The 12,247-nt window shown below is 46.7% G+C and overlaps 1 protein-coding gene across 5 annotated transcripts in view; it reads left to right on the forward strand.

The window, feature by feature from the left end:
* Window positions 1-10,740, forward strand: part of SLC44A1 (solute carrier family 44 member 1) — an 83,356-nt gene extending 72,616 nt beyond the window's left edge. For 2 of the 5 annotated variants that reach the window (XM_048290768.1, XM_048290769.1), the window contains exon 17: window positions 1,144-10,740. The gene's annotated coding sequence lies outside the window, so the exon portion shown is untranslated. The remainder of the gene's footprint in view (window positions 1-1,143) is intronic. The other 3 variants (XR_007200785.1, XR_007200784.1, XR_007200786.1) reach the window with 3 other exon arrangements.
* The last annotated feature ends 1,507 nt before the right edge of the window (window positions 10,741-12,247 follow it).

The following is a 12,247-nucleotide window of genomic DNA, read 5'->3' on the forward strand; positions in this document are numbered from 1 at the left end:
AAACTTCAGGTTACTGTGGTGGTGTGTGGAAGAAAACTGCTCTCCTGCTGTGAGCAGGGACCTGGAGACAGAGGACTGGAGCTGCAGATGCAGGATTTTTCCTTCAACCACACAGCAGTTCCCACTGCCAAGACATTCTGCATGCAGTGGGCATTTACCTCCGATTACTTAGCCTTGGGACTCAGTCCCTGGCACTGGCAATTGCAGAACACCACAGGCAAATGCCTCCTCAGATCCCTGCTCCCTGGAAAGCCCTGCTGTCCCACTGGAGATGAAGGACCAGTCTGCTTGCTAGCAGCACAGTACAGGTCCTTGGCCACTGAACAAGCTCTTCTGCATGGAGAGGATGGGGCCCTCTCTATGCAGCATTTAGTGTGCAGCAAAAGGGATCCTTCTCTGAGCAAGGGAGCCCAGATCCTGTGCTACTGGAGTCTGGCATGGCTCCTTCCCTCCACCGCAGGCCACTAAGGAGCTGACCCAGTTTTAGTCACTGGTATTTAGATGTTTAATGAAGATTAGCTAGTGCCTAGGGAGAGATTATTTAGAATTTCTAATTACTGTTTAAATTAAGAATGTGTGAAATGGATGGAGCTTGCACTTCTGCACACAGAAAACCTAAAAAGGCTGTTTTTCTGACAGATTACTGCAGATTACTGCATAATCTTCATCTAGTGCTTACTCTTGTTTACCTTAGATACACTAAAAATAAAATGGAAGAAAATCCAGCACCAGAGCATATTTTCTGAGACCCTTGCCAGAGCAGTCAAAGCTAGAAATAAAGCCTGTGACAGAAGCTACTGAATTGTAGTATCTCACTACCTCAGCTGACAGTAATCAAGCGGGAGACAAATAAATGGGTGAGCAGGCATTTCACACTGCAGTCCTCTGAAGAAGAAATCACAGACCTGAACCCTGTGCCCTAGGAAAAGGCTGCCACAGTCTCAGAAATAGTGATAAGATGTCCCCTGTTTTTACTTACTTTTCTGATAGCTCTTACTTGTATTCTAGTTTTAACTATTAAGTCCTGAACACAAACCTTAGACAAAGAACATTTGCTAGTCATTGGCGATGCCAGATGGAGTAGGGTGGTCTAGCTACTTCTGATTGCAAGGGCCTGCCATGTTCCCCCACCTTTGCTTCCAGGTGAGAAAAGGATGGCTCAAAGATCTGGACACCTGCCTGGGGCCAACACACTGCTGCTCCACCACAGACCTCCTCTGTAGCCTGGGACCTACACTTGCTCTCTTCATGCCTCGCTTTCTTCAAGGAAGGGGATACCATGAAGGCCAAGTACATTAAAGATCAGTCGGCACTCAGATACCGCAGGAGGATGGATGAATGAAATAGGGGCAGGTAAGGCTGTGTGTGAAATTGGGATCTAAAAATACCTCTCTGCAGCTTCAAGAGGCAATGAATTGGGTGGAAGTTGCAACCCATGCAAGGGAGATTATACAGATGTGAACACCTCAGACTCATTCCTCTTCTGAGAGTTAAAATATCTGAAAACTCAATCCTCCACTAGAAAATCATCTCCAGTCCTTTACTGGGTCTTGGTAGTTCACTGTGCCTGCTTTCTGCAAGAAGAAAAATCCACTTGTTGGAAGGGTGCTGGGTCTCTTTCAAATCTCTCAAAATTGCACTATCCCTAGTGACAACAAGAAACCTAACTTTAGTACCTGGTGTTGAACATTGCTGAATGAAGGAAAAGCATTTCAGAGCATGAGTTTGCTGCCTGTTCTGAAAGGTTGGGTAGGAGGGCTGCCGAGGAGTTCTTCCTTCTTATGGTCACAGAAGCTCTACTGCCTCCAGGCGAGGAGTATCACAGCTTGCTTTTGAAAGCTGTGGTGTTGGATCTGTGCATTATGGGACAACATAAGGACAAGAAAACCTCAGAAGGATTTGTATTGCATTGCAGCAGGAGACCAGCCTGCCAGAAGAGCATATGAGGTTCATGCTGTTTATGATGAAGATGAAGCTTGACAGCTTTATAAAAATACAATTTTTTCCCCCAAAAGACCAGCGTAAGTGCTTGCAGGTCTGAATTTCCCAGAAGATGAACAGCTTGAAAAGCTATTAAGCTTCTGGAAGAAATAATAAGGAATCAAAGCTTGAATGAAGAGTGTAGGAGAACTCTACAGTGTGTTCATGGGCCAGGACCCCCCACCTTTCCATAATCACCATCTGAACTTAGTTTAAGAATAGCACATAACAAGGCAAGTAAAAAGCACACATTGAGGTTTTAAGCCACAGGGGCAAATGAACTCTTGTTTGAAATAAGCTAAACATTTGATATGTGGTCACACACTGTGGTGGGGCTCCAGAAGGGCTCCAGCCATGACATGGTGAAGGAACTGGGGGGAAGGAGGGAATGGACTGATGACCTGCCAAGCCAGAGGCAGGACATCAGTTGGGGTAAGTCCCAGCAATGGGGAAACCTTGTTTGGTGTCCAGGCTGCTGTGGGCCAGCCTTCTATTTGCATGTACCTTGTAGCTCTGCCCACAGCCATTAAGGTCCTGTGGATCTTTTCCAGCTACTATTACTGGAGGGATCAGGGTAGAAAAGCAGTAAGTAGGGAAAAGGCAATGGAAAATCTAATCTGGAAAGGGCAGTAAAGTAGCAATGAAGTGCCAGAACTCAGAGACCCTCCTCTGAAGTGGAAAGCCCAGAGGGGATCCAAGAACATTATCTATACCATGCTTACTGGAGGGATGGCAGTGAAGTGTTTCTTTGCAGGGTGAGTATTTGTGCTTGCCTTTACCAATTACAGCTGCTGTAATGAACACAGCTGTTGCTGGAAATAAAAAAAAAAAATTTAAAAAACCCAAAACTAAGTTGCTTTGGCTAGAATTAAGCATTTGCATGGAAGTGTTTGGAAAAGTCCTATGAAGACAAATGAGCTCTTTCTGTCTGATCATCATTGGATTTGCAGCAGAAGGAGATTTTGGAGAGACCCTCCCTTGAGTGTCTTACTTTTGCAAGGGGGAAGAGCTGTCCTTGCTGCTTGTTCTGATACAAAAAATGTTAAGAAGGTCTGGTAATAAATGATGCAGTGTTGCAGGCTAGGACACAGAGCACCTTGGTGTGATAGTGGTAACACATTAGGCACGGGGTACTGAGTATGTCACATATGTCCAGATATCCCTGTGGTGTGCTTGTGCAGGTGGAAGCTGTTAAAACTTACTAGCACTTCACACTGAAGTAGTCTACTCTTTGGAAAAAAAAAGAGCAGCTGCTCCTGAGTCAAAGGGTTAAAATTTTTTGTATCACAAAACCTAGACAAATACAAAATTTTTGTTTTCACTCTTGCAGATGAGTCCTGCCAACTCATTCAGCCTAAGGGCACAGCTCAGTACCAGGCACAGGCAGCATCATAAGCCTAAACAGCAACAGCTTCATCTGCTATTCTGTTCCTTCCTTTGCAGTCACAATAATAAAATCCAGGGGGAATTAAAAGTATCCTGGCTGCAGAGCCCATCATCCAACCATTGTAATATGACTGTGAAATACAGAGCCACAGACTAGCAGGCACAATTAGCTAATAATACCGGTGCTCCATCATAACCCCATTTTAAACAGGCTGCTGATAGAGTAATTTTGACACCAAAATAGCATCACAGGAAATGCATATTCACTGAAACTCATTGTGCGTTCTATTAAGCAATACTACAAAGAAGCCAGCAAATGATTTTCACTGGGGGCTGTCAGCAGGAGCAATTTCTCTGCTCAGACCCGTGCTGATGAGAAAATTTTCCATGTCCCCTTCCCCCAAGCAGAGCCAGAAGGGCATGGTTACACATGCCAGCTGTGAAGGTTTTAGGCTGCCCACAGCTTCCCTCACAGACCTCAGCTGGGAGAAGCACCATGGCTGTTCAGCAGCACATTGGCTCTGCCATATCCTCCATAAATAACTCAGCTCAGCTCAACTCAGTGTGCATTGAGCCATATTTATTCCTGTGGGGCACTAGGCCTGTTCTTACCCCTACGCATGAAGATCAGGAAACCAAACCAGCCATGCTCGACTGTTTGAGTCAGCTCCTAGAAAATGGAGGACCAGCAGCTCAGAGCCCGTTAGGGAATGTAATTTAATGCTCTTTAATGCCCCGACAATGTACAACTGCTTCCCACAGCATGCATGGATGCACAGCACTCCCTGGGTTTGGAAGCTCCCCAGCAATGGTGCTCTCTGTCACGGTCCTAACTGGAAACAATGCAGCTCTCTGAAAGGAAAAGGCAACATTTTTTTCTGCTCTAGTTTCTCCTGTAAGAACAAACTGCTCTCTTTTATATCTAATCTAGGTTTTTAACAAACCAGCAAAGGGCAGTTCATCTTATTAGAGCCCACGACATGAAATCTTTCACCACAAAAATAATCCTAGTGCAATGAAGTCTCCAGTCTTCAAAGGCACCTCTTGGGCCAGCTCCAGCCCTGAAAAGCCTTATTCTGAGATGAGATGTGGTGCTGCAGCTGGGTGGTATGGCTTCCAGTGACCCTTCCTGAGATCTATTCTCTCAGTGCCCCGCCCCCTGCCTTCTGAGCCTGCCCGGAGGGTGGACTCACAATGTGCCAGGATTGCTGTGAGCTTTGCCAGCCTCTTGCCTAAAGGACTGTTGCCAGCTTGATGACTTTCTGACAGATGTCAACCCTGTGTGCCCCACTTCTCTCCTCCTCCAAGGCAGGGCTGATTTGTGTCAGCGTTTGTCCCCCCCACAGCCTGTGGTGCACACACCTGACATGATTTTTTACTGGACACAGCCAGCCTATGAGTGCTGCCAGAAGTGTGAACAGATGAGAAGCTCACCTCCTGACTGGCCCAGTCCAGAGCCAGAAGACTGTGCACAAAGCACTGGCATTGACAGTACTTGACCTCCCCCAGCTCCTGTCCTTTCCTCCTCCTTATCAGACTGCAACCCAAGGTTATTGCTCTCTGGGAGGTAGCAGAAAATTAGCATTTGGGGCAAAGGTGATCTGCTGCCTCCGAGTTTCAGTTATAGTAAGTGTAGGACAGGATTATAACACCCTTTCATGCTCCCCAGCTTCTTCTCCTTAAGGAGATTTATGGCTCATCAAGCCCAAAAAGTGCTGTGGTTTTTTTCCTGCTGTGAATCTTCTTTTGCTGTGCAGCCAGAATTCACTGCAAGATCTGAGAAGTTAAAGGGTCAGATCCTTCATCCATTACTGCTTCCTGAAGTGGTCACACAAATATATGCAACACTGCCTTCACAGAAGTGCAGAAATGTGACTTCTAACCCTTTTATGACTGTCTTTTTGTCCTTGAGGATCACATCCCTGAATCACCTTTCTTACCTCACCTCAATTGCTGCAGTCCTATTTTTTTCTATTCTTTGAACAGACAGTTGATCTTCATGCCACACATAAAACTCACCCTGTGCTTTTGCTGTCCACATGCTCAGCCACTTCCCTTCCACTTGTTTACCTTACACTGCTTGTCTTCACCTACCCAAACATCACCCAGCTGTGCCTCTGTTCAGCTCTGCTGTTCTCTGTGATTTTCCAAAACCAAACCTTTGGACCCAGCCTTGAGCTCTATGTATAATCTATACCTCTCCCCCACCCAGGCCTTGCCTCCATGATATTTCTCTCCTCTTCCAGCTCTCCTGGAACCTGAGGTGTCCCACAGTCATGTTTATGCTCTGACTCTTGCTTCTGTCATCTGGGACAAAGTTCCCCATACTTCTCTCTCTCTCTCTCTCTTGGTTCTTTTTCAAGCTAGATGTCAAATTTTTTGTCTCATAGTTTAAACATCCTCAAGGAAAGAAAATGGAAGCTGTGTGCATTCTGCAGCACTGGCTTGCCCCAGTAACTTCAGTGAAGGTAGGCAAATGGACAACAGCTTCCAATCTCTGTCCTGCCTTTTACAGGATCAGTCAATGGCCGTGTATTTCTGCTGCTATTTTAAACTTTGATCACCTTGCTTTGTACCTAATGCTAGCAACAAGACACAGATGTATTGCTACCTCCTTGCATGTCCATCCTGCAGTTCCTCTCTCTGTGTAGGTGGGTCGCTGTGTAGTGCTTGGTAAACCAGGGGTCTGACTCCAATATAAAATGTTATGGTGGAATTTCAACTGCCCTTGGCTCTGTCTGCCCCCCACTTACTTGCACTACAAGCAGAGTGGAGAGCAGATATGCACAATCAAGTATTTTTAACCATGTCACCCTAAAATTATTTGAACAGGGACCCAAAGGACTTATGCATGGTGTGTTCTAGTTCATTCAAGTACCGTTTAAGTGGAATTGCTAGTTGCAGGGTCCCTCGTTGGCACAGGCAACAAGCCCATAGATACAATCTGTCTACATTTCACTCACAGATAGAATAGATAGAGTCAGATCTAAAAAACCTAAAGCTTTGTTTTAGAATGTGTTTTGTCTTGGATTCACTTACAATTTAAACACTGATTTGAAGTGCTCACTTTGAGAAGACATGAGGAAGTTAGGCACTCCACACTGGCTCCAGTAACATGGGGAGACTCACACTGGTTTCTGCAGGATTTCACTGCACTTTTCAAATGAAAACCAAGAGCGCCCTAAATGCTTTCAGCACATGGCACTTTTTAATTAAAATTTATTTCAGTTAGTGACCTTAGCAGAGCATAGTGCCACGTGTTGTTACCTGCTTGTCCTCTGCGAGGCCACAGCTGGCAGGTGGCACACCCTGACGACCCTGGGCACACAGACCTACATGCAGGCTCTTCTAATGGCGGGTGTGCCCCTGCAGCCATCACATGGTGTCCTCTTCTGCACGGACCCTCAGCATCCCCAGGTGGGTGAGGGCTGTGGAGCTCAGGGCCAGAGAGGTGCCTGCAGGAGCAGGCACTGAGGGAGACTGGGGCATGGTGGGGACAGGAAGTGCAGCGATGGGTGCTGCTGATACCCAGGTCTGGGGTGCTTGTGGGGGTGTGGCAGAAGCCCTGAGACAACACAGGTCACAGCAAAGTCAGAAAAAATGCTTGCAAATTTGCAACCTCCATCACTTTGCCTTCTCTCTGCTCTTCAAATCTTTTACAAAATACTTCAAATGTCCCCAACAACTTTAGTAAAACTCTACTTGCCTGAGCAAAACTGCAACTACTTAAAAAGAGGACGTGGCCCCACGAGGATTCAGTAAAAAATGCTATAAATTATAAATGCTTGTCAGTGATCAGCAAGCTGCCTGTTTGACCAGCTGGCCAGAAAATGGCAGGCTTTTCAAGTCAGGCACGTCCAAATTGCAATAGCAGCAGTCACCTGTTCCTGTGAAGGAAGGTGTACACTGTACACAGATGCTTTCTTGAGCACTATGACAGTCTGATTTCCATTTCAGGTCTCTGGCAACAGCTGCACCCTCTAGAGGAGCATGCTGTGGAGCTTCTTCACTGGTCAGGGTGACCACCTTGGGCATGGGAAATCTCCAACTAATTGCAGCATGGTTCATTCTCCCCCACAGAGCAGGCAGACACTGTGGGGAAGTGGAAGAGGACTGGCTAATCTTTCTTTACTAGAAAGTGCTGATGATGTTCGGCTGCAGTCATAGCTGGCTGTCCTAGGGAGGAGGATGTGGGGCTGTCACCAGCTGCTTCTCAGGCTTTCAGACCACCCACAGCTCCCAAAAGGAGAGCCAGGATTGCTCTTGAAAGAAGTAAGATGAAGGTGTCTTTACAAACAGACTGTGTGAATCTGCTTGTCGACAGGGCCAGGGATTTGTAGGTAAGTAAGTAACAGGCGAAATTATCAGTTTCAGAAAATACTACTAATTGACATGGACTGCTGCTCAGCCAAGGTCGTGCTAAATTCCTGAACTTAGAGAAGAAGAACAAAGACTTAATAGAATATGAATATCATTTAATATACAAAAAGGGGGTTGTATCTTAAGAGAGGCATACAGTACACGGATCAGGGAGTCCATACCTTGCAGGTACCTTAGCCAATGGGGAAAGGAAGAGGGTGATGCTGCTGGGAAATTAGGAAAAAAGGAGGCTGCATCCTCCAACAATTTGAGACACCCCAGGGGGAAATGCCCCATGGCCTCTCTCTTTGTTCATGAATAAAGTTACAGGAATCCTCTGTCTCCTTTTTGGACATAAACCTCTGGCGACGTGATTTTTTCTGCACACTGTCCATGTCACAGCCTCCAGCTCCGTTGTGCCCAGGCTACGGTCTCTGTGTGCACAAGAGCTTCCTCCTCTGCAAAGTTTTCAGGTGCCAGCACCCCTGTTCAATGTTAACTGGAGGGTAAAAATGGCAGGTCATGGACTATGATTGGTGCTACAGCAATCCTTCTAGGCACTGATCACAGGCAGGTAACCCACTGCTCTCCTCCAGACAGGCAGACTGACAAAGACACAGTGCCATCAGCTGGGCATTTGCAGAGTCCGGGCCACTTTCCTGCCAAAAGGCAGGGGCTTCATTTTGGTGACTACAAGCTTTTTGTGGCAGACAACAGTGCGTGCAGAGCATATGCCTGTCATAGGTGAGGTGGGCAAGCCAGTCTGCAGCACAAAAGCAGGATTAGAAGGTGTTGAGTAGGGCAGCACTAATTCTTGCTAAGAAGCAGATTTAGGGAGCCTTTTGTCCTTCATTCCACACCTTGCCATCCATCAGCACTTACTTGCTACATGAAGGCAGGCATGGCAGCAGCAGTGCCACTGGCACTAGCAGCAGTGTGCCATGGGGACAAAAGCCTTTGCCTGCAATTTGATTTGTGAACATTTTATAATGAAAGGGGAGGTGCAGGCAGCAAGCTGGATGGACATTATTCCTTAAGCTTTAACAGCTGGGGCACTGCAACTGACTCTGCAGCCCAGCAGAGTGCATACAGCCTTGAAAACCTAATTAATTATGCTCCTTCTCTTCCACACTGAAACTGGTCTTTCCAGTTGTGCTGGAGTATGCCAACATATCTCTCCCTGGAGGTGAGAGCTCATATTTCCTTCTCCCCACTAAAAATAATAGGCAACAGCAGAGCCTTTTCACAGGTGTGCTTGCTGTAATGCCACACGAAAAACCTCCCTTTTTCTGCTCTTTCTCTTGCTGCTGCCTCTGATCCTCCCCAGTTTATCTCTTCACTCTGCCTGTCTTCTTTCTGCTCCTGGATGGCTGCAGGGCTTCTCAAAATCTGGTTTTAAAATAAGAAGTGACTTTTGGACTGTGTGGCTCTGGGCCATGCCTTCATAGGCAGTGGCTGAGGAAATGTACTTACTCACTGCTTTTTGACATGGTCAAAGCTTATTCTGATAGACACTTTGGCATGAGAGGAGCAGCTTCAGAAACTGACAAAATGATGTGGTTCGAAGAACTCAGCCTTCATCTTCATAGAGGGATGGCTCCTGAGCAATATACTTGTTTTTCACATAATGTACCTTCTGTTTCTTTCCAGCAGTTCTCATGAATTCCCTTGAGTCTGCTTTATTTGAGGGGTGTATAGGGGTTTATCCTACTTATATTGATATATCTTGTGTTCTGAAGAATTCCCTCTGTCAGAGACGGGGAAGGAGCAGGAGGTGCATGGGTGGGGCAGAGAATTAAATTCACAGTAGTTAAATGAAATTAAAGGCCAAATTCTAGTCAGCTGGGTCCTTTTGAAACTTACCTCTCCCAACAGAAACAGTCAGTATCAGGGGAACAAAATTCACAGCAGGGCAGTGTCCCAACGATGGCACAAGCCTGGTGATGCGTTTTAGTACCAGCACCGTGCTGAAGGCTGCTGTAACACCGTGAAGCTGCGCTACAGCCCAGTGGCTGTTTGTGGCTGGATTTCTGTCAAACGCCATCATTATGAAATTACTATTTCCTTTCAACACTGCGGTGTTGGAATTCGTTTGTTTGTTTTTTTAAAATTTTTTTACTTTATTTTTAGAACTTGGATTAGTGAGCTCTGTCATAAAGCAAAGTAAACACGTATACACAATACTCAGCCATAGAATGGCTGGGGTTGGAAGGGACCTCAAAGATCACACGGCAGGACAGTACAGCCTCACATGTGATTGCAGTTGTTGCGATCCCACATGACACCCAGGGTATGGGGACAGGCTCCCCACTGCGGGACACCCCGAACTTGAACCCGCCGCCCCAGCACAGCGCACTCGCGGCCCGCCCCCGCGTTGGCTGCCAGCTCCCACTGCGCATTCCCAGCAGGCATCCTGGACGAAGGAGGGCTTGTGCCGCCGGCGGGAGCCTGCATCCCCGTGCTGCTCCGGGGGAAGGGCGGACCTGCCCATCTGTCCCAAAATGTGGAGTGTATCAAGATTGCCTTAAGTGAGGATGTGCTTCAGTGTAAGATCTTTGTATGCTTTCAAGCCTAATCAGCAAGAAAGGAGACGTAATCAGTGGAACAGGGAGCGGCTAGCATCGTCTAGTTCAGGACATCCGGGAACTAACAAGCTGTGCAGATGTAGTAAATCAAGATGTTAATGTTACATACATTGATAACTTGGCAATACACTCAAGCTCCATGTATCCTATAGCTGAACTATGTGCATTATGATACTTAAAATCACGCCTGTAGATAAAAAAATCCCTGACCAGGTGAAAACTCTTCCCCTGAGCATGCGTAGAAATTATCTGGGGTGTATTAAGGTATGGAAATTTCCGACTAATCGTGATAGCGGAGCTGTACTTGAGAAGTCACTGACTCCTAACTTGTGCGTGTAAATAATGTAGCAGCAAGGCCGGCACGGCGCCCTCCATCTCTGGAATACCACGGAGCTCGCGCAGCTCTGAAATAAACAACCAATGCCTCTCCTGAGTGTGTAATTATTGGCTTGTGGCGAGGAATCCGATTTTGTGGAGAGCGCTCCCGCGGCTGGGGGCGCTGCCAGGGGCTCCGCCGGCACCTTCGGCGGTGCGGGGGCCAAGAGGCTGCCCCGCCCCGCTCGCCCTGGGTCGCAGCGGGGTCCCGGGGCAGTGTCCGGCCGCAGGCTCTGCTCCGTGCCCTGTGCTCCGGGCGCCGGCGGTGCCGCTGGTGCTGCTGCCCCGCAAAGTAGCGCGGCTCTGGTGTAGCGTGCCTCCCTGTAGCGTGTATCTCTGTCGGCAGTAACTATGGTGCATGCATAGACCCTTCTGTTTTCTCACTGATGTGGTTGAAGGGATCTAATTATAACAGCGTTTTTGTATGTTTGTTTTTCCTGTGTCTGCTGCCTTATAATTTTCTCTTTCCCTTACTTGCTATCTACCTCCTCGGGGAAATCACTGAGGAGCAAAGATATGCCTGGCCAGGGGCTGAGCTTTCCAGTCCAGAGCTGGGTTGGAAAATGGGGAATAAAAAGCAGTAAAATTTTGGTGCTATAATTTTTTTCTCATTAGTTTTCTCTTTCAAACCAAAAGAAAAATGACCTAATCTGAGAGCCCATCATCCCTTCTTAATGAAATAATTAATTCCTTTAAGAAGCAGCAGAACTCTGTTTACACATCTGCTTCCACCCTAAGTCAAGGACACCTGATCGCAGTGATGATGTGGCTGAGCCCAGCTGCTCAAATCTCCCACCTGCCCAGCCCCGGATGCCAAGCTGGTAATAGGGAGCCCCTTTACTGAACCACCTAACCCCAAAAACCTGTGAGAAGGGAAAGTGCATTCTCAGATTTTAGAAGCAAACATAGGAAAACCCACAACAACTGTTGAAGCTCACACCTTACCATCTGCTCCAGATCAGGATTGCTGTGTTTCTCCAGCTTACCATGAAAAGCATGGTTATTGAAAGCTCCTGGCATCTTCTTTTTTTCCTGTTAAAATGGTAGGAAGATAGAGATATCTATTCCTAACAACTGGCTTGTTTTGCTTCTGCTCTGAGTAGATGACTGTGTTAAACTGGGACCTTGTGAATTCTGGCTGCCATCCTGCCTGTCCCCCTCACACTTCCCTCCAGCACAGCACCCATCTAAGAAGGATGTTTTTCAAGGGCTCGATTCAGATTGGTGGTTTCCACTCTCCTGGCACCATTACTTGAGTAAAATGATACGTCCTCTTATGACTGGCTCATCACAAACACCCTCTTCCACTGCTCACATAGTAAAGAACTACATAAATAAATGTAGTTTATGTTTATATATAAATACATATAGTAAATAAAGTGTGTAAGCAGACATAACAAGCAACGTCAATCCTTGTAATACAAATCTGAGAAACTGTGCTAGTTTGAAAACAAACCAGTGGGAGGCACCAAGTCAGAATAACAATTTAATGGAAATTAAAGAAAAGGGGAAAAAAAGGTAAAAGAAAACACTGTCAAACTGACAGAGTCAAGGTACAACCT

The sequence above is a fragment of the Corvus hawaiiensis genome, chromosome Z, assembly GCF_020740725.1.
Source record: "Corvus hawaiiensis isolate bCorHaw1 chromosome Z, bCorHaw1.pri.cur, whole genome shotgun sequence".
Taxonomy (NCBI): domain Eukaryota; kingdom Metazoa; phylum Chordata; class Aves; order Passeriformes; family Corvidae; genus Corvus; species Corvus hawaiiensis.